Source organism: Phasianus colchicus, chromosome 1, assembly GCF_987193195.1.
Source record: "Phasianus colchicus chromosome 1, bPhaCol1.hap1.1, whole genome shotgun sequence".
NCBI lineage: Eukaryota > Metazoa > Chordata > Aves > Galliformes > Phasianidae > Phasianus > Phasianus colchicus.
In genome coordinates, this window is record NC_143436.1 from 9,824,706 (window position 1) to 9,846,566 (window position 21,861).

General features: G+C 36.5%; 1 long non-coding RNA gene across 1 annotated transcript; it reads left to right on the forward strand.

Annotated features, from left to right (window-relative positions):
• The first annotated feature begins 6,148 nt into the window (after positions 1 to 6,148).
• Positions 6,149 to 19,367, forward strand: LOC149919388 (uncharacterized). The gene is made up of 3 exons (XR_016463559.1): positions 6,149 to 6,221; positions 8,579 to 8,649; positions 18,940 to 19,367. It is a non-coding gene; the product is annotated as an uncharacterized LOC149919388 (long non-coding RNA).
• The last annotated feature ends 2,494 nt before the right edge of the window (positions 19,368 to 21,861 follow it).

Consider the following 21,861-nt stretch of genomic DNA (forward strand, 5'->3'; position numbering starts at 1 on the left):
GGTGAAGAACTGTACTAGGAAGAACCCCACTTACAGTTCAGGCCAGCCTGGTACAATGAAGTTAAAAACATTATACACACCCTGTGATTTAAAAGTCCTTGACTCATGGCTGCAGGAATTCAATGAGGCTTAATAATTAAATTGGTGGATGTTTGTTTTCAAAATACTTATATATCCTAAGGTTTTTGTTATCAACCAACTTTCAAAACATAAAAAAATATATATAGATAGGCATGTGGGTAGCAGAACATACAACCAAAAATTTTTACATATTATCTTAAGCTGTGTGAAGTCTTCTCCCAAAACATGTTCTTAGAAAGAGAACAAGCAGACCCAGCTATGACTAGATTTTTCTGCATGAGAGCATAAAATTTGATGATGTAAATATTATTTTTATTGTACAGATGTGCTGTAACAGAGAAAAATGCATGCAATATTACATTTTCTCTAGTACAAAAATGAAAAAAAAAGTTACTATAAAAAAGTCTAATCCTTGGCCTGTGTTGTATAAACCTAAAGTAATGTTAATCAACCTTGATGCGTGACTAAGGCACACATCTGTCTATATGATTTATATGATTTTTCAGAAAATAAACTGTTATTTAAAAAAAAAAAAAATACTGTTCCCTGTAAGATGATATTCTGCTCTATGATGAAGCATAGCATTTTTTTGTTTTCATATTTGCTTTTCCAATAAGCTTTCTAAGAGCTAGACATCTACCTGACTTGGTTTCTTAGTAGTCATTACAGAAATCCTTATAAGTCTCTCTTGTGCAAAGGCTTGGAGTTGTTATTGATGTCAGAGAAATGGTTTAATTTGCCTTATTTCTAGCAAGGGAATAGCTGTCTTCCTAAAAATAACATAAAATTTAGATTATGAATTAAACATTAAAGAAATTAAGTTTTTAAAGATATTCTATACAACAGATTAATGCATGTAAATAGAGCTAGCTGTATTTGTAGTACTATTTTCTAATGCTTTTTCATCTTTAACTACACATTTCTAATGATTAGGAAGAACTGCAACTTCATGTCAATTTCATAAGATTCCCAATTAAAATGTCAAGTTAATCAAGACATATAGTGATGACATCATGGACAGTATCACTACTCCTTGTAATTAAGCTAACAGCAAGTGCTGAAAAATCATCGGGAGATCACTTTCCCTAAAACAAGTATAGATTGTGTTCAAAACTCATAAGACTTCATATTTATGTCCAAATGATGTGTTTATGAGCACAGTAACACCTGAAGCTCTTGAAACGTTTGCACAGAGGTCTGTGACAAGATTTCCACTGATTTCAAGTTTATATCATGAAGGTATTTATTACTTGAGGTATTCAAATGGTCTGGATCTTTATTTTTACTATTTCAATAAGAGTTAATAACACAACTGAAACATCTTTTATTGATCAGCAATTAGTATTTCTGCAATGCAAGGATGCATGGTAGCAGAATATTTCACTGAATTTAAAAAAGCCAACTAATTTAAGTTCTTCAGTGAGTGTGATCTTTTCGTCACTGTTGGTCTTTGTTTACACAGTTGTAATTAATGACTTTTGAAGGGATATCTCACCCAATCAAGGTATGCTGCTAATGCTGGCTAGACCTGACAAACTAGCTGGGGAGGATTATTGCATAAGAGACTCCTGTAAAATTTCTGAATCCCTGCCTTGGGGAGGAAGCAAACTGTGCTTATATATTTGTCATGTTTAATGACCTTTTCAGAAGGAAATTGCATGTCCTGTGACATCTATCTGCAGGAAAACTGACTTCATAATGGAAAGGAAGGTCTTGCAACAGTGAGAACAGAGTAGTCTATTAGTAATTTTACAGTCATGACAAAATTATGCAGTGACATTTATGCAATGGAAGTCTAACAAGAGTAGGAGGCATGGGAGATGGATTCATTCATTGCTTTTGCTACAAGTCAAATACCTCAGCATTACATTATGTTAATCTACAATTTTATCTGCTACTGCATCTCTGTCATTCATCCTAGAAGATTTATCACAGGGTAATCAGAAATGTCATAAGCAATTTGCATACAGAAGAAATGTAGCTACTCCACGCAATTTTATTTTGAAGGCATAAACCAAAAGAGATCAAAACAGAATACTAATAATGGAATAAAACAAATGTTAAAAGACTTAAATAGAGCTTATTGAAGATACCAGGTCAGAAACTACTATCTATTCTGTTAAAATCTGTATTATGCACTAGCAGAAATTTTTTACTGTTTTTCTTCCTCCAAGTTCCATTATTTGCTGGGGTATTCAAACAGAGTGAAATGAGTACTTGGATGACAAGATGAATGTGTTGTGTATGGCACTATTTCTCTTCCAGATATCTGAAAACTTAATCTTTCCATCTTAAAACCTACTAAAATGGATACATATCTATTTAGGAAAAATATAGTCAAAACAACAGCTCATAGACAACAGAAAGCATAAGACAAAGAATTTAAAAATATGGATCAGACGAAGGATACCATATATTGCAAAGTACTAAAATGATCAAGTGTAATGCTGCTAATGCCAGAATGATTTAATATAAAATATATTGGAGACCTCTGATCAAGGATAAAAGAAACTTCCAAACCCTATTACAGTCAGTCTAGTTTCTGCTGATATAAGAATCTCAATTATTCTCCACTATCATTGTAGTCCTGCTTCAGACAGTACAGGGAGCAAAATTTTTTATAATGATGTTCACCTTGGAGTGGGTTTGGGAAACTTTTAGTATTTCCCCACAACAGCATGAAGAGGATACAATAAAGGCCTTATTAGGCTCAAATACGGCACCTTGCTCTCAGATCTTTGGACCCCAAAGGTAGCCACTCCCTACCTGTAATTTGAATTGAGCCAAAATGTAAAAATCTGTTTGTTTGTTTGTTTGTTTTCCTAGAAATCACCCATTAGGCTTTCTCCTTCACTTTACTAAAGCTGTTTTTAATTGCAAATAATGTGTTTGCCCTTATACATACAAGGTAGTAAAGGCTTTCATTACTAAGGCCAGTTCTGAAAATGCCTGTGTTCATTTTCACCAGTAATTTCAAAGAGAGTGAAATGTCTCTACATCTCTTTCTCTACTGGTGGTGTTTCAAAATTTCATGCACACACACACACAATAATCAGTTTAATAGAGCTTCTGAGAATGTTAGTGACAACTGGAGACAATTTAATCCTATTTATGAGAATTGAATGTACTTTATCCAAACACAAGCAGAAGCTTTGCCTGTCTGTGAGCCTAATTTTGAAAAGCTGCATTTTCACAAATGCTACTTTGGAAATGATTTAGGTAATAAAAAAGATATTTACAATAACTTATACCACTTATACCATAGCCACTAAGAGGATATTGTTCTCTCAGATTTTATTGCTCACAAAATTATTATGTCTGGGACAACATTTATCTCTGCTGAACGCAAAAATGCGTTTGACATAACATTTAAATCCTGCTTCCATCTACCTCAAGGCTTTGTGACAAACAATCCTAGTGATGGGGCAAGGCCAAACATTACCACTTGGGACTACTTTCTCATGGAAATATTGACATTTAATGTCAATGTCAAATATCTTTCTGAAAATTTATTAATTCATATATCTAGCTTTGTATATTTGATGAGATGCTGTGATAGGACTCCAGTAAGACAGAGTTTTGGAATGAACCTATCTAAACCATTTCTTAGAATGATGATTAAAAAATAATAATTTCCAAAACCTCATGACCCTCAGCTCAGAGATCTTCAGTGAAAGAAATTAAATAAGATCATTTGAAATCTTCACTCACTGTATCTTTCCCCAGTCAGTACTGGGATTCCTAGGTTACCTGGAACTACCTCCTTTTCTACTGCTTTCTGGTTTGCTCTCTGCTTTTGTCAAGAGCATCTGCCCAAGCCATAAACAGATAAGTCTTCCTTCTCTCACTTCCCCATATCAGCTCAGAAAGCCACTCCCAGCTGGTGGCATGGTGTTTTGCTCAAATTTATAGGAGGGAGAGGAGGTTCTTTTTAATATCTGTATACCCGGTGTGAGATTAAGAAACAACAGTTCAAATGTTGTTCTGACCAGTTTATTATAAACCCTTATCAGAGAGACAGGGAAGGAAAGGATGGCGACTATTATGAATTAGGGTGACATGGAAGGGAAGGAGGGTGATAGAAAAGATAGGAAAGAAGCAAGAATCGCGTAAAGCGGGGATAGTCATCACCAGCATCCAGCAGTGGTCCCATTGCATGCCATTTCAAAGGTTCAGGCAAAAGCACAGTGGGAGAGCAGCAGCAGTGTGGCAGGCCTTGGGCAGCAAGCAGGTAGCAGGAAGAAGTCACAGAGCCAGTCCAGGAGGAAGCAGCGGGACTCAGATAGCAGGCCCAGGAGAGTCCGTCAGCATGCAGGAATTCCATAGTGAGGAATCTGATAGCAGACACCTTTGTTCTTCTTCAGCATGCAGATAGAGCACAGAGCAGGTCCAGGAGGAAGAGAGGCAGGTTGTAAGGCTTCTCATGGCAGAAGCCTCTTCTTCTTCATGAGGAATCTGTTGCCAGAAAACCTAAACCTCATGGTTGTGGGTCCTCTTTTTACCCTTCTTCTTCTGCTATCATGGCATTCCTGGGTGCGTGAGCAAGAGTCATATGCAGAACCTCCTGGGATGGCCATCTTCCTTGAGATAAGCCCACACAAAAGACAGCTTCCTGGCCATTAATCTGCAGCTTATCTCTCTCTCTCGTTGTCCTTGGCCCTGTCCATCTGTGTCCTTCAGACAAAGGATTTCACAACCCTTGCCCAGGACTTTCTTGGACTTGTTCATCTGGTTGAAAGGCCACAGACAGAGGGTGGACATCAATGGCTCTATGTCCAGGTGGAGGCTGGTAACGAGCGGCATCTCCCAGGGGTCTGTCTTGGGACCGGTGCTCTTTAACATCTCTATCAATGACATCAATGAGGGAATTGAGTGCACCCTCAGCAAGTTTGCTGACGACACCAAGCTGAGTGGTACGGTTGACACGGTAGAAGAAAGGGATGCCATTCAGAGGTACTTCTTGGTCTGTGTGGGACCAATTAATAGCCCCCCAAACTAACACTTAATTTGTAGAACTATCATTCATAGAACTTTCTACAGACAAACCAGACATAGTACAGTATATGTGAAATATCTGCTTAATTTAAAATTTCCATGAGACTACAAAAGCTCATTGTTCAAGATTTTATTTCTAAATTGGACTTTGAAGTAAATTCAATAATATCCACAAACAGACCCTCTCTTCTCCCTTCTTTTCATTTTTGTTATAAGAAATAATAAAATAAGCAGATTTTCCTACTCTGTTTTATTCATAGGACATATAACAAGATGGTCTGTACCTTTCAATAGCAGTTTTTCAGGGAGCAAAAAGGTAGTTCTGGACTCCGCTGCCCATGTTCAGTTATCAGAGCCAGCTGGAAAGGGGTCAAATGGTACCTATAAAGAACTGAGAAACCTCAGCTGTAAAAAAAAACAGCAGGAGGTAGTTTGGCTTCTGTGATTGGCTCTGAGGTAATAGAAGTAGCTACAAGAATGAGCAGTGAGGAACCTATGAGTAAGAAAAGTTAGCATGTATATATGTGTGTGTGGGTGAGTTTTTTGGTTGGTTGGTTGGTTGGTTGGTCGGTCAGTCGGTCAGTCAGTTAGTTAGTTAGTTAGTTAGCTGAGATGGTCTTCAAGTCACTCTAAACCATAAAACCTTTGCTTGAAGAAAATGTTTGAAAAAGGTACACATATCTTCTTGCTTAGGGACATAGACCAGCAAAAACATTTTAAATCAGTAGTCATTCTAGATGTGACTGCAAAGTTTTGGAATGGGCATAAGAAAAAAACTCATGCACCTGCACTAGGAATTTCAGAAGAGATTAATAACTCTGAGTGCTTAAACTTCTGATGCCCCTCTTGAGAATCTTAAAGCCTTTTACTTATTTATTTTCTCCCTCTTTTCCCAGTTTATTTTCTTTGATGCTAGAAAGTTAGCTTACAAAAAAAAAAAAAAAAAAAAAAAAAACCTATTTGACATTAATTCATTTAATTTATGTTTTTATAGCTTAGAAATCAGTTCTGGATCTTTTCCACATCTGATGCTAAAAAGCATAATCTCTTTAACACAATTTTAATTAGAAACTTTGTGACAGATGCTGAATGCTGTTCTGTCCAGATGACAAAACTGCAGAAATACAGCTGTTGCTGTATCTCGGGTAAGTGATGATAGACATTTAACAGGAATATAATGATAACAATATTTTAATATCACTTCTTCTTTTATGATTAAGAAGAAGATGGTTTCTTCAGCTGTTGTATATTATCGCCTATGGTTAATGATATGAATAAACATTACAGGAAACAGAAAAATTTTAGATCTAGTGTTCTAAACTCAATTTTATTAATTTTATTTACTGTCCAGAGAGTATTGGCCTAGCAGGACATTTACAGGGCTTGTCTAGTGATTTTGAACTTGTTGGAACCCTAAGCCTTTTTGATATACTTAGAACATTTTGTTATCTTTCTAAAGAATTGATTAGGGTTAAGAAAACACAAAATCTGTAGAAGTATTTCTTATTAATTTCATCTCTGCTTTTATTATGGTTTATGTCAGCCTTTGTAGACCCAGCATGATTAGATTCAGTAGGTTTGTACCTAATTTGGGTCTTGTTTCCACTGAAGTGATGAAAATGCTTTCCAATTACTTCCCTGTGCTTTGTTCAGATTTTCATGAGAATTAATTACCTTAATTGTGCATGGTGGCTTCTGTTTAACAGGTGGTGTGGGTGGGTTTATGACACTGGTTTCTTCCACTGAATGGGGTTTTGTCTGACATCTCTTTAAAACTAAGGCCTAGACTACGTTTCAGCAAATATTTTGTAGTATCTTTCTTTAAGAAAAAAACTTTTCATCTCATTTACCTCTTTCTTATTTCAAAAAATGACATTGCATAATTCATCCTGTGTCAATTACATTTACAAGGACTGAACACTTAAATAGAATTCTAAGTCACGATTCAAATATAGAAACTTGTTTCTTTACCTTAACTGTACTCATACATAGCAAGCAAGTTGTAGCATAATTTTAGGTGGGAATGTTACTAACTGATTTGCCAAGGAATGTTAGGCATTGTGCAAGAACATATAGAAACATGAAATACATCCTCTAAATCTGTAGGATCCCTTAGCATCTGACATAAGAAATTTAACAGTGTTAACTGTCACAGTTAACTGGAACTTGTGTTCCAGTGATCTTCGATTTGAGATGTTTGGTAAAATGAACCAACTGTAGCCCAAACTGGTTTTAGTTCGATTTGGACTTCATCTTTCAAGGATGAATTCCATACAGAGAGCAATAAAAAGGCTGTACATAGCTTTTTCTTTTTCCCTCTCCAACCCCTTCACTCTTTAGCACACCCTGATGCAGAAGGTCCCAGTCCCAGTGCAGGACAGTGCAGTCCAGGATGGCTGTACTCATGTGATATACATCAGACAGTGATAAGTTGGTTATACTGCCAGCAGAATTTCTGCACCGGTGCCTGGAAGGTCCATTTAGATTCTCCTTAATGAGTTGTATAAAGACTTAAATAGTTTTCTAGCAACTTTTCTGGAAAAGAAAATGGAGAGGGGGAAAAAAAAAAAAAAAAAAAAAAAAAAAGTGTGGTAGATGGAGAAGGGTGAATTCACAGTCTGAAGTTAGTGTAGGAAAGTGAATTATCTTAGTTTATCCAGTGAAGGGAGTGAGGCTCTTTTGGAGCTGAAGTTTGAAGTTAGGTGCTCAGAGTTACTTCAGCATGAACTTGACTTTCTAATTAATGTCCCTTGGCTGCATTAGCCTTTATGAATGCCCACATCTGCATCTGAGTAGACCTGTGAGGCCAAAGCATGCACAGTTCTTCTGTTTAGCTCCAAGTCATAGGCAACCTGACATCTGTGTTACAGCACCCTAGCTAATGTCAGATCAGGTTCCTTGGCATGTGCTTTTACTTGCTGCTTTTTGCCATACGGTTATACACGCAATATTCCACACCTGTTCTGTATGTTATTCATATCACACGTCCCCCCTCCAAGTAGCCACTCCTGCCCTCCTTCTCCTTTTTCTATGCAAGATTAACTGAGTGGGCCAAAGGAAAACCATGCTACAATGTTTCAAAAATTGAAACTAATTTGGTTCAGTATCTTATGAGTAGGATTGCCTTTATAAAGAGTTGTAATTTCATTCCAATAAAACTGATGCATGTGGAGGGCTTTTTTCTTTTTTTTCTATTAATGAGCAACCCTAACAAACTGCATTTACAAACCAAGATGACTTTGTTTCATTACAGCAAAAAAAGACTGATATTTTATACAAGAGCAATACAACTGTGTTTCGTCACAAGCCTCCTGCCATGCACTTTCCCAAATCGTATTGAATTTAGAATGTTCACTGTTATATAGTCAAGGCTTTGAATACCTTAAAGCTATGCTCTGGTACTTGATTATGTTCACATTTATTTTTAAGTTGTGTAGGCAAATATTTATGTTTTATCCGTAAATTAATTCTATTTTTCAAATTTAAAATTAATTTCCCTTAGGAGTATCAAAGGAGGCATCAACCAAAGTGGATAAATTTACTTTGACATTTAAACACTTCTTGTTGTGTGAGGTAAGATTTTTTTTAAAAAAAAATATATGGATGGTTTTTTCTTGCTTTTGTTTTTAAACATAATTAAATTTCATGCATTCTGTGTTGAAATTTAGTCACAGGTTTTTAATGTTAGTGTTGATTAACTTGCTATCAAAATGTAGCTGATTTAATGGACACCATATATAAAAGCATAGGTGCAATCTGTCATGTACTCTACAGTTCTGATCCTGTTCATGACCTGATAATGTCATGCTTGCTTATCGAGGCCAGAACTAGAAGGTCAGGATTGCCTTTGCATATGCTGTTTTTCTTTGGAGAATTTCAGTTGATGGACAAGTCACTGTCCCTCCTTCCTGCAAGTTCTGTAAAGATTGTGATACTCCTGCCTTATGGTCAGGATATGACCAGGATGTGTGACTGAGCAGTAAGATAACTCTGGATTATAATTGCAGTCACAGTGAAAATGCTGTTTTCATGCCTGGTAGGTTTTCTGTTCAGAGGAAGCAAATATTTTGAAGAGTTTGCCCTATCGAGCTTAGCTCTTTAATGAATATTTGCATGTCTGAAATAGGTTCAGATATAAAAACTCCGATATTGCACCAGCGATTAATGTGAAAAACAAAAAGTTTGGTGGTGGAAACTTCAAATGTGAAAGACTTTTCATACACTCACAATACCTGCATATACCCAGAGATTCATTACTGAGTGCCTCTGGAATTTATAATGTTCCCATTGTTAGAAGAATGATGTCCAATTATGTGGTAATTTCTACTTGTATGAATTTTGAAGTACTTGTAATCACTATTCATAAAGGTTCTTCTCATAAAGGTAGGCTCAGACTAATGGTTTTATTTAGATACTCTGAAATATTTTCTAGAGCAGCCTCTTTTACCTAATTGCAGTGCACTCACTGTGCAAATGAAACCTAAAGGTAGATTATATGCATATTTGTTTGGAGTTGCAGCCTTCTGTAAATGCTTGGATGAAAAGACTGAAGCACTTCAGCTCCTTTCTTGAGGATTTTTTTCCTTACTGAAGGTGCACCGGGATCTCATATTTATGTCCTTTTCTGCTACCATTAGTCATGGGATGGGGGTAAAAAAGGAGAGACTTCTTGCTCCCTTGCACAGACAAGAAATAGTTATGGCAATTTAGCCCTTGCTGTTCAAGCTATGGTCTGCTGCTGCTGAATCTAACTGAGGTTGGCATCATTTGAAGGAGCTTGCTGAAGTGTGAAAGACACTGACGTGGCTATGATTAAAAAATATTGAAAAATTATAGACTGCACGGCAAGAGGCCCTTATTGAGGTGAATGAGGTCAAGGCAGGTTAACACACAAAGAACATTTGTGTAGTTGATGCTTGTTTACGTTAGGGAAAGAAATATTAAGAGTTGTTTCATTTAGTGTGCCATGCCTTTCACCTTACTGGCCAGACAGTTGACAGAAAAAAAATTGGTAATCATAAAATCTCATCTTCCTGTGCATATTATTAGAAGAGATTTTGCATTAGCAGGAGTCTTTACCTATTTTTCTGTATCCTATGCCTTTGATGCAACTTATTTTTTCTTCCTAGCTAGCTGAGAATACGAGCAATAAGAGAAGAAAAATAGAAAATGTATATGATGTGATCCAATGGAAAATTCAGGAGACTGAAGTTGTAAATATAGATAATTTTAGGGATACTCCTCCTTTCTTGAGCACTTGTTTCCATATCTTAATTGTACCTATTAGAAATGCAAAATAAGGATTTTACTTAGGGATCATTTAAAAGTAAAAACAGCAAGTGGCAAACTTCCATGCTAACAACATGCTTCAGGAAGGGATGGATGTCATTTCCAGCACTCTGGAACTATGCTTGACCTCAATGTATAAAGATAAATATTTTTTTGATATTCAATAATATTTTAGTCTCGTTTTCATGGCTGCATCCCAGGCTATGGATGAAGGCTAAGTATCTGTTTTCTTTTTTTGGCAAACAATGATCTCCTGATTTTTTTTCCAATCTAAATTGCCCTCCAGGGCACTAATAAAACAAGTCATGGCTCACAAAGTAAATTTCCTGTGTACTAATTGAAACCGGTTTCAAATTTATTAGGGCTTCAATCATCTTCCCAAGAGCTGATACTTGTGTTCACAGTAGCCAGTATGACAACTGACGTACTTATCTGAAAGCTGAAAGAAATATCAAAGATAATCCATTAATATACTTGAATATGGCTTAAAACAATGTATGAAAATGAAAACCCATTAAATATTTGCTTTTCCTGTATCCCTGAAACTTTTCAAATATATGTCCCTCAACACTGTCCGTAGCATATGATCTACTGGAATTTGCAGGTAGACTTTGCTTGAAGACAGTAGAAAAATCAGGGAAGTGAAGATATGAGTTTCTCTAGTTTTGTTAAGTTTGTCCTTGCCCTTTATAAGCTACAGGAGACAGAAACTTTGTTGAAATGTTCCAGCTTTCTCCTCCTTCCAGCCACGCCACAAGGAAGTGTAAGCATTATGCAAAGCATCCCTCTAAGCCCACAGTCTGCCTTCTGATCTGTGCTTCCTCTCTCCAAAATATCGTACTAGGAGGGAGGGCAACTTGTCAGATTTCCTGGCACTGCATTTCATAGCGGAGTTTCTCTAACAAGAGAACCACAACTTCTTGGAAGACTGAATTAATAATATGACAAAAGCATTTGGCCTCCATGTGGATGAGTGCTGGCTGGGGAACTAGAACTCTGGTTTCAGAAAGATTTCAGGGGTTGGAAATCTGTTTTATTTTCTACATCATGTTAAATTGTATTGAGTTAAAAATAGGATAGGGAAAGAAAAAAAATAAAATCTAGCTTCCTTATTATCCTAGTAATATTGATGCGATGCCAGTGCACTGGAGTAAATCAGCAGTTATGAAACCCACCTGTAATTTAAAAGCAAAACAAAATGTTTTATTCTCGTGTCTTAGGTAAAATCAATGTCGTCTTTGCTTTTGTTGCAACTGCAAATTTGGTGAGAATACTCACATATTGGGCTAGAGTCTGGCTGGCTTGGTTGAGAAAAAGAATGAAGTTTCTATAAAGGATGACTCAGCATCTCAAGGGATGTAAGAGACTGCATCCTTTTTTTTTTTTTTTTTTTTTTTTTCTTTTTTTCTTTTTGTTCTTCATAATCTCTCAAGAGGGAAAAGGTGCGGAAAGTCAGTTCTGTCTGTGAAGCATCTCCAAGGATGGTGCTCTCTGTGCTCTATATCCTTGGAGAGGTTACAGCCTGTCTGGTGGTTGTTCAACATTATACAAATTATCATCAGTTGACCATAAATGCATAAATTCTATGCGCTCGTATTTTGTCTAAGCAAAAGTACAGTCAAGTTTGTTGTACTGATTTGGTATACTCTGTGATGGCTCTATCTGCAAAAAGGTTCAAACAAGAGTGTTCTTGAAAATTAATAGTTTTCACAAGAACAAATACATATATTTGTGTGTGTTCTAATGAATCATAATCTTTAGATAGAAAAGGAACATGGAGAAGTCCCAACCAGCAGTATTGAAGATGGCCTTTGCTGTGCCCTGATAGCTGCATTGCAAAATAGCAGTCCTTGAGCAAGGGTTTCTAGAAATATTGTTTGCACGTGTTTTTGTACCTCATGTCCCTTTCCCCTATTGCTTTATTCTTCTCTACATAAGAAATATTCATAGTTTGCAATTCCTATTTTATTTAGCTGTAGACCTAAACACATTTGTTTGGGCTGCTTTCTGCTCACAGAGATATGTTCTCAGTTAGTATACCTAATGGGACTACGATAATATCTGCTAGCTGTTTTGTTCAGCCACAGTTCCTCTGTCATGATGCATGTTCATGGCAAAGACAGCAGAAGACCAGATGAGCAACAGTTGCAATGCTATAAACTAATTCCCAGATGTAGAAAAAAAGACTTGCTGTAATGGCTGAAATGTACATGTGGAAATTAAGTCTAAACATACTGCAGTCCCCTTATGCTTGTGAGCCAATTAAAACGCCAGTCATGACAGCAACGTAGTAGATACTGTTTCTCATTCTGCTCTCTGTTTTTTTTGTTTTTTGTTTTTTGTTTTTTTTGGTTTTTTGTTTTTTTTTTTTTTTTGGTATATTAATGATAATTCATTGAAAAAAAGTAAATAAAATGTAGACATTTCTCTATTGTTTCATTCAATATTAAACATACTCTCAAAGCAGTACCTTTTCACCGCATGCTAGTACTGTCCTATATAGCTGTAATAGATTATTTCTCATTTTAGAAATGTTAGAATATGAAGACCATGTATTTTGCAGATAAATCTCTTTATCTTGTACTCCAGAGAGATGAAATATATAATCACGATGTGATTATAAAATCTGTCAATATTAAGGTAATACCTATTGGGGAAAAAAAAATCTTCACACCTTTCTTGTAGTTTCTGACACAGATGAGCCTAGCTTTGAAGTTCAGGCACATTTCAGGCAGATATCATTTTGGTTCGAATAGAAAACTCATACAGAAATGAGAACAGGTCTTACTTTTTTCATTTTATTATACTTGACTGTAGGAGAATAAAAGCTTTAACAGTAGATGTAATCTATGGTAGCATTATATCATTTATGATGATTGAAAAGAGTAAAGTATTTTTTTGTTTTTAAAGTTTAATTTGAAAATCCAGATCCTTACAACTGAATCTTACAATAGAGGTTATTATACATACATTTGGGAAAGTAGCAGTTTTACTTTTCCATTTAAAATGGTCTCTTCCTCATTATCTATCTTCCTACAAAGGTGTGTGTGGGCAGGCAGGGAAAACCTGTTCTGGAAAGCACTGAAGTTTTGAGAAAAGTGTCACAGAACCATTTTCCTGCATTATGATACCATGTCTGGATGAGCAGGGATGTTGTATTCAGTGATGGGTTATTTGAAGTTTTCCTTTGTCAATGAAGTTTAGCTTTTTTTTTTTTTTTTTTTTTTTTTTAATGAAGTTTCTGTTTACTTGGTATTGAAGAGAGAAATATGCTTTCATCAAACTGATTTCACCAGCTGCCCAAACTAGAGGTTAAAGAAAATACTGGCAACTGAATGCTTTTCTTACACTGAAGAGTCAGTAACTTCTGTTTCTTCCATTTGTGTAGAAAATTTTGATGCATTATATTTGGGTTATAAAATACTATCAAATATCTGCTGGTGTTTGCACATTGTGCAAGTACATTCTTATCTATGCTGAGTCTTTTATAAGCTGATATAAATGGAAAAAAAAAAAAAGATGAAAAAAGGAAAAAAATACTGTATTTGAGAAATGTAGATGATGACTTATTCTGGTTAGCAAGCAGCACTAATTTTCCCTTTCCCTTCAATACAATGTATTCACTTTTCTGATTTTCAAATGGGTATTTACAAAAGTAACCACATCCCTCCTGTATGTTCTGTCTTATCAAGAATGTGATTGTGCAACAGCTTTAGAATGAGGATGATCCTGGGGGGAGTGATCCAGAGATCCTTCATTTCTTCTTTCTTCTCTTACTTCATTGCTTTTCTCCTTGTGTAGCTGACTTTTGGGAGTTTTGATGTTTTCTGCATCTCTGTTTGTTTAGGTCATGTCTGGACTGCACCTTTAAGCCTATGAAATTTTTTTGTTTGTTTGTTGTTTATTGTTTGTTTGTTTGTTTTGGATAGGATTTAAAAAATTGAAGAAGAGAAATTATAACAAGAAATGCTTTTAAAGGTCTGGATCACTTTGTTGTGCACCACCATAGTCATTTGTGCTTGGTGGGAAGCAATTACCAGCCCTGATGGTATCCTCCTACTCCCTGATCATTCATCTACCACATTTGGTTACTTTTTTGGAGGTCCTATCTGAAAGCTAAATTTATGAGAAATTCCAGATTCCCATTTCTGAAGCTCCTTGAAATGAGATGGGAAAATTACAGCAACATGGAGTAATCTTAATAGCAAATAAGTTTGGTTTCATGGGTTTGGTCTCTAGTAAGTCTTATAATTATTAAATTCAAATAGCTGCTTTCATTTTATGACATCCACTGAAGCAGAAACCCTTATTAGATAAATAAAGAATGGAGTGCATCCCCAGATATCATACAAAATAACTAAACTCTGCTTCAAAAGACTTCAGTATTGGGAAGCAAAACTAAAAATTGCTCTGAGGTCACTAGTGCATTTTTTGTTCCCGCAGCACTTCTATTTGCTTCAGTAGGGGGCCAACAGTTTTGGAATTTGAGTTGCATTCTAATACTGATTTGGGAACTCTTAAGAAAATAAGCTATACCTTATCCTATTACTTTAGAACTTTCATAAAACGTTTCCCCCAAGGAAAAAAAATGTATGTATTAAAAAAAGAAAAATCATTTAACATAAATTTCAGGATAGCATACCATATTTAAATCACAGATAAGGCATGAGTAAAAGTGGATAAAATATCTGAAGGAAGAAATACGTGTTTCGATTTATAGCTTAAAATTAAAGTTGCTGAGAAGGACTGCTAGATTTATCTCTCTATTGTTTCCTTTTGAATCTGCATTCCTGTGCTAGGAATTACGCCTAAGAGAGAGGAAAGCTATACTTTTAGCCTAGCCAGGGGCCAACTACCAATCAGTCCATCTGAACATTCCTCTTCTGTTAAAGGCAAACCTCACTCTAATAGAAAATCTCAGCTATGTCCCAGGACAATGCTACTTCAAAGGTCAGCATGTCATTCATGTTTAAACTTCAGGGACATAGTAAAACTGACATTTGAAACCACAAGACACAGTGTTTCTTTGGGATTATTTTTACATGTAACCAAGACTGGCTGCAAAGAGTTGCGCAGTCAGAAACGACATGGGGACTCAACATAGAGAGAGGTTACAAAGGAAAGCAAAAGTAAGGCAGTTTATGCAAAGAAAAATTGTTTCTAAAATGCACAGAGAAAATTAGTTGCTATCCCATTCTTAATATATGGTAGCTTGATTCAAGGGGGAAATATAGATTTTGAGGAATGTCAGCATGAAGATAAACATCACACCAGTAGGTCAAGAGGTTGGGGAAGAGGATATGTTCACCACATTTTCTGGCTTTCTGCCCTATCTATGAAGCTGAACACAGTTGTACAACAAGTTATATGTGGTTATGATAATCACATTTAGAGACATATTGGCTATTTTGTTATAGAAAAAAATGCACAGCTGTATCTCTCCAAGAGGAAATGCAGATTTGCTTCTAAGCAAGCTGACACAGCAAAAATGGCAATCTGGGCTGTCCCTTACTCAGCTGCATGGGGATCTTTCTTTCATTGCATTCTATTTTGTGTTAATGTGGGATGAACCTCCTAGTTGCTTAGTTTACGTTGACTGTTTTGAAGAAAAGCTTGGATAGTGTGATTTTTTTTTTTTTTTTTTAATGATTCTTTTAATAATACAGTGTTGTAGGGTTTTTTCTGTTTTTTCTGTTTTTTTCTGTTTTTTCTGTTTTTGTTGTTCCTTTAGTAATATTTCTTAATTTTACTTGCTTCCTAATGCAATTAAAAATAGAGAAGTTTCCATGGTTCTCAGATAACAGTTAAATTTTTCTGCACACTTCTATATACTCTGTCGCACCATATACAGTATGTATAAATACATCCGTTTTCTCAATGCTACAAATTTAAGGAGGGTTCAAACTGGAATACTGATGCATCCTAGCCAAGATCTCCGTACTTTGGTATAGATCTATGTAGGTTGTTCTAAAATAGGATTTATCTTTACCTATTTCTTTGAGTCTCTTTTCTACTTTTTAGTCTGAAACACTCTTGCATAAGGTATTAAGTATAAATTTCTGTGGACATAAGAAATACTTCCACCTCTCATAATGAAAGTTATCTAGAATCAAATTATTAGGAAACTTATGATTACTTCTGCTATCTATTTTTTAAAAATTGTAAAGACATAAAATCTTCCCTTTCTACCATCTCTTCTGTCCATTCTCTTGCTAAGATTCATCTTTCTTCTTTTTCACTTGACAATCAAAACTTCCTCTAATTATGTGCAATGACCATAAGAACATTATTAGAAATACCTGTATCATGTTCCAGTAGATATGCTGAGTAATAGTTTAGGAAATTTGTACCAAAAATGAACATACATTATCAGCTGCATTGTCAGTGATTCACGGAAAGTCACTGATTTTTCCCTTTACCATTCTTGTCCTCTAAATAGGAGTAGGTAATTAAGCAGTCTTAGCTTTTTCATAAAATTTATCTTCCTAGTTGGAACAACATGAAGGGAAGCTGAAAGCAATCGGGGAGGGGGGGGGGGGGGGGGGGGGATTAAAAAAAAAAAAAAAAAGAGGAAAAAAGAGATAAAGATTGATTCCTCCTCCCTTAGTGAATGTTCTCAATTAGGTAAACTGATTTGCAGTGAGGTCATCAGTCACAACTGGAAGGTAATTCGAAAACAGATTAGCTTAGAAGTAACAATTTCTGCTCCATGGACTTCAGTAGCAAACGATTCAATTTTGTAACAGAGCTCATAAACTGACTGAGATCAATGCTGACCTCATGTGCCATCAGGCAGTGGGCATGCTCCTGTGGCAGTTGTGGCTGCAGGGAGTTTCCCTGCTGGGTTTCCTCTGCTCCATGCTCACTTTTAGCAGGTGTTGCTAGTTGATTATTTTGCCTCTAGGAATAAACAATTCAAGGGAATTGGAATGGGTGAAACTGTTTTCACTTCTCTTGAGAATGAGTTTCTCAAGTGTAAAATCAGTGGTAGGAAGAGTGAAGGGTTACTTAAAAAGCCTCTGTAGAAGAAAAAGGACAAATCTGCTCTGTGAATACAGAAGTCTTCAGCAGCACAGCATAGATTAACACAGGAGCTCATGCCATTCCCTGGTTCTGGTCAAGTTTTTGGGCCCTGTGTGCACATAGTAGCAGAAAGACCTTTTCTCCTACACTGTCCCCAGGTTTCATTTTTTCCCACAAAAACCTTGACACTACTCCAGCACCTCTTCTGAACCACTTTCTTCCTTGAAATTTAAGATTACAGCCCATGTAGACATGTTGCTTTCTAACCCTATAGGTTAAGAGCCAGCTGAGTCCCAAGGCTAGTCTGATGTGGGTCCTTTCAGCAGGCACAGTGATGGGAACAGGTGACAGAGTCTGAAGTCTACAACATCAGGTTGTTGGCCAAACTACTAATGGGTGGTTGCCACCTGATTCAAAGTGCTCAGATATTTACCACCAATTCAGGTTGGATGTAAGGAAAAATGTCTTCTCAGAAAGAATGGTGATGTATTGGGAGTCACTGTCCCTGGAGGTGTTCAAGAAATGTGTAGATGTGGCACCGAGGAACATGATTAGTGAGCATGGTGGTGATGAGTTAACGATTGGACTAGATGGTCTTAATGATCTTTTTCAACCTTAAAGATTCTAAGACTCTATAATTGGTTTTGATAAATACAGTGTTAAATGGCATGGAAGCTTAGATGTGAGACTGAATGTATTTCTTGCCACCAGTAAAGTGGAACAACAACTTGTGGTCTAGATCAACTCAAGTGCATGGTTCAGATGAGTGTTCCTTCGACACAATAAGCCTGAAGTAATATGGTTTTCTTGTAGCAAGAGTTAAGATTTGATATAATTTTCTACTCTAGGTTTGATCAAAAGCTCAGGGCTAATATATTAGAATTTCATATTAGTTGTTCATTTGGATAACAAGTGTATTTGGATATGCCTATAGTATTTCATTTAAATAAATTCTGATTTTTGAAAGTTTTGTTTTTATTTAGATACAGAAAATAAACTTTTGAAATGGAAATTGTAATATGAAGGAAGCATTTACTTTAAAATATGAAAATGTCAATAGTTTGAAAGCATAACATGGAAGTCCAAAAAAGGTTCTTTTTTGTTTGTTTTTTCCCTGACAAGGACTTGTAACAAGCAGATATTTCTAAACTGTAAAGATAAATCATGATAATCACCTATTTTTACTAATCTACAATACCAATTTAAATTTAAAACCAAAACTTGACTCAACTATTGAAGAACATAAGTGACTAGATTTCATGCTCTATGCATATGGCATATGCAATTCATGGTTATACTCTGCAATTAAACAGTCAAAAAAAAAATGCCAATAGAAAGTATTGAGACTATTGAGGAAAATTATTTTTAGATGACATATTGGTTAAACTCTCCAAATTCACCCCTTCTATAGCTCCCCCGGTGACATGGATAGTATGATGATAAAGCAAATTCTTCTAAACCTAAAAATAAATCTTTGCATTATCTCTATTATTTCCTGATTCAGTTTTTCAGTGTGCCTGATTTTTATTATTATTTTTTTTATTATTCAAGGAATGAAAGAAATGTACTGCAAAGACTTCCTGGCAAACTATCTGGAAGGAACTTCTTGTGCCTTTTTGATACAAAACATATTAGCAGATGACAAATACTGTGTTCTTTTGTTCGTGAAGTCACACATCCTCGAGTACTTTGCTGACATCTTGCAAAATGATGCCATCAGCAATAGTTGAGTGTGAGCATCCATCTCTCAGCTGAGGCTTTATTATACTCTATAGCCAGGCAGGCATTGTATTCATGGCCTTTCTCATGCTTCCCTCTAGAAAAGGAGGCTTTGGCATATTTGATCTATAACTAACCACGACTCACAAAGCCTTTGACTTATCAAGACTGCTTTCATATGTACTGGAGACAGATCCTCAAATCAGAATGTAGAATTAAATCCATGTGCTCCCCAAGCCCTTTTGTAAAGCAGAAATGGAGGTACCCAGTTTGTGTAAACTGACTTAACTCCATTGAGGTATACAGAACTACTCTGATTTATAGCACCAGAATGTGGTCTGTGGTGTTTCCATTGCACTTCTGGTCTTGTGGATGTACAGGAGTTAGGAAAGAAAAAAAAAAAAAAAAAGCCTAGGATCTGACCAACTCCAAGTGTACTAAATATGATGTGAGGGAATTCAAGCCAGTCTGAGTGTCTCCTTTCTCAAATGTTCTTGAAGAGTTACGTCCAAGTCATTCTGTAAATCAGATTGACACTTTTGCCATTTTAACTGCAAATGAGTATCAACTGATGTCAGGAGGATGGGTCATTTAATTAAGGTTTACTTGCTTGAGAAAAGGGATCAAGATTTATCATCTGAGATACTATGGAAGGAATGAGAACTTGTCATTCCTGGGTCTGCTCTGCAGTACACTCCCACTAGTTAACTTTCCTGAAGATGCATCTCTGCTTCCTGATATATTCTATAGTCTGAGACTTTACGTTGCTCTGGGGCTTTTATGCTTTTCATTTGTTGTGTATTGTCACGTCAAACAGGGAATCATAGAATCCTTAGAGTTGGAAGGGACTTTTAAATGTCATTTAGTCCAACTCCCCTGCAACAGGACATCCACAACTAGATCGAGTTGCTCAGAGCCCCAGCCATCCTAGCCTTGAATGTCTCCAGGGATGGGACATCAACCACATCTCTGGGCAACCTGTTCCAGTGCCTCATCGCCCTCACTATAAAATATTTTTTTTCTCATCTCAAAATTAAATCTACCCTCTTTAAGCTTGAAACCTTTTCCCCTTGTCCTATCACCCTGACACTGCTAAGGAGTCTGTCCCCTTCTTTTCTGTAGCTCCCCTTTTGATACTGAAAGGTTGCAATCAGGTCATATCAGAGCCTTCTCTTCTCCAGGGTGAACAGCCCCAGCTCTCTCGGCCTGTCCTCATAGGAGAGGTGCTCCATTTCTTGGATCATCTTAGTGGCCCTTCTCTGAGCTCACTCCAACAGGTCCATATCTCTCCTGTACTGAGGGCTCCTCTTCTGGATGCAGTACTCCAAGTGAGGCCTCACCAGAGCAGAGTAGAGAGGTAGGATCACTTCCCTCACCCCGCTGGCCACACTTCTTTTGACGCAGGCCAGGATACGGTTGTTCTTTTGGGCTGTGAGGATGCACTTCTGGCTTATATCCAGCTTCCCATCCACCAGTACTCCCAGGCCCTTTTTGGCAGGGCTGTGCTCAGTCCCTTATCCTTGAGCTTGTATTGGTAGCAGAATTTGCCTCAACCCCTGTGCAGGACTTTGCACTTGGATTTATTGATTCTCATGTACTCCTGGGCCCACTGCTTAAGCCTGCCTGGGTTTCTCCTGGATGGCATCCCATCCCTTGGGTGTATAAGATGCACTTCACAGCTTGGTGTCATCTACAAACTTGCTCAGTCCCACTGTCAGTGTCGTTGATGAGGATATTAAAGAGTATCAGTCTCAGCTCTGATCCCTGATGCCATTCATCTCTGATCTCCATCCAGACATGGAACAATTGATCAGCATCAAGACTGTGTGCACACAAATGTTTCAGCTTCATAGGCACATGGAAATATTTAAAATGAAATACAATTTCAGATAGCTAGAGAATCCCCAAGTTCTGTTCGTATGTTCTTCTTTCTCTGTGAGCATATATATTTGTTTGCTTTGTATTTAAGCCTTTGTATATGTGTTTTTCTGAGAGCTGCTTTAGAGAACATTTGAAAGCTAGTATGCATATTATCAACCATAACTTACTTCCCTGTATTTAGTCTTATATCCTCAACTAAATTTACAGCTATTTAAGACACCTTGGATGTAAATAGTATATTTATTCATGTCAAAATTATCAGTGAAGAAAATGTCCCTAACACTGAAAGCAAACAGTTGGTAAGTATGACTCAGAGATCTGGATACTGTTGGATCTCAGGTGTTCATGAGAAATGTGTATTGGTTACTGAATGTCTTTAAACCAGTTACAAATCTCCTCTGTCCTGGTGGGTGAAAAGAGTCCATCCAGACTTCAGAAGGAAAATTACGAAGACATCTTATTTGTACCAGCTGCCCCAAACACTATCTTATATAATACCACTGGATATTTCCTTTACAGAGAGGAAGCCAAAATTATTTGGACTGATTGTAATTTCATATATTCTTTGTAACTTTCTTTACATCTAGGGAATCCCCAGGTATTTAGTATGTCTAATGTCTTGACGTCTTGTTTTTTATTTAAAAAACAAACAAACAAAATATCACAAAATTTACTTGGGGATTTGGCTTCTAGTCATTAAAGTCTCCTTGGGTAACTGCACTCATTCTTTGTAAATAGTGACTCACCATCATTAATTCTCCTACTGGCAGATAGGATTGCCACTAGACTATGTGTGATGAGAAAGCAAGATACCAAATAATCACCCACTGATTCATAAGGGATTTCCAGGAATCTAGAACAGTCTCCTTCCAG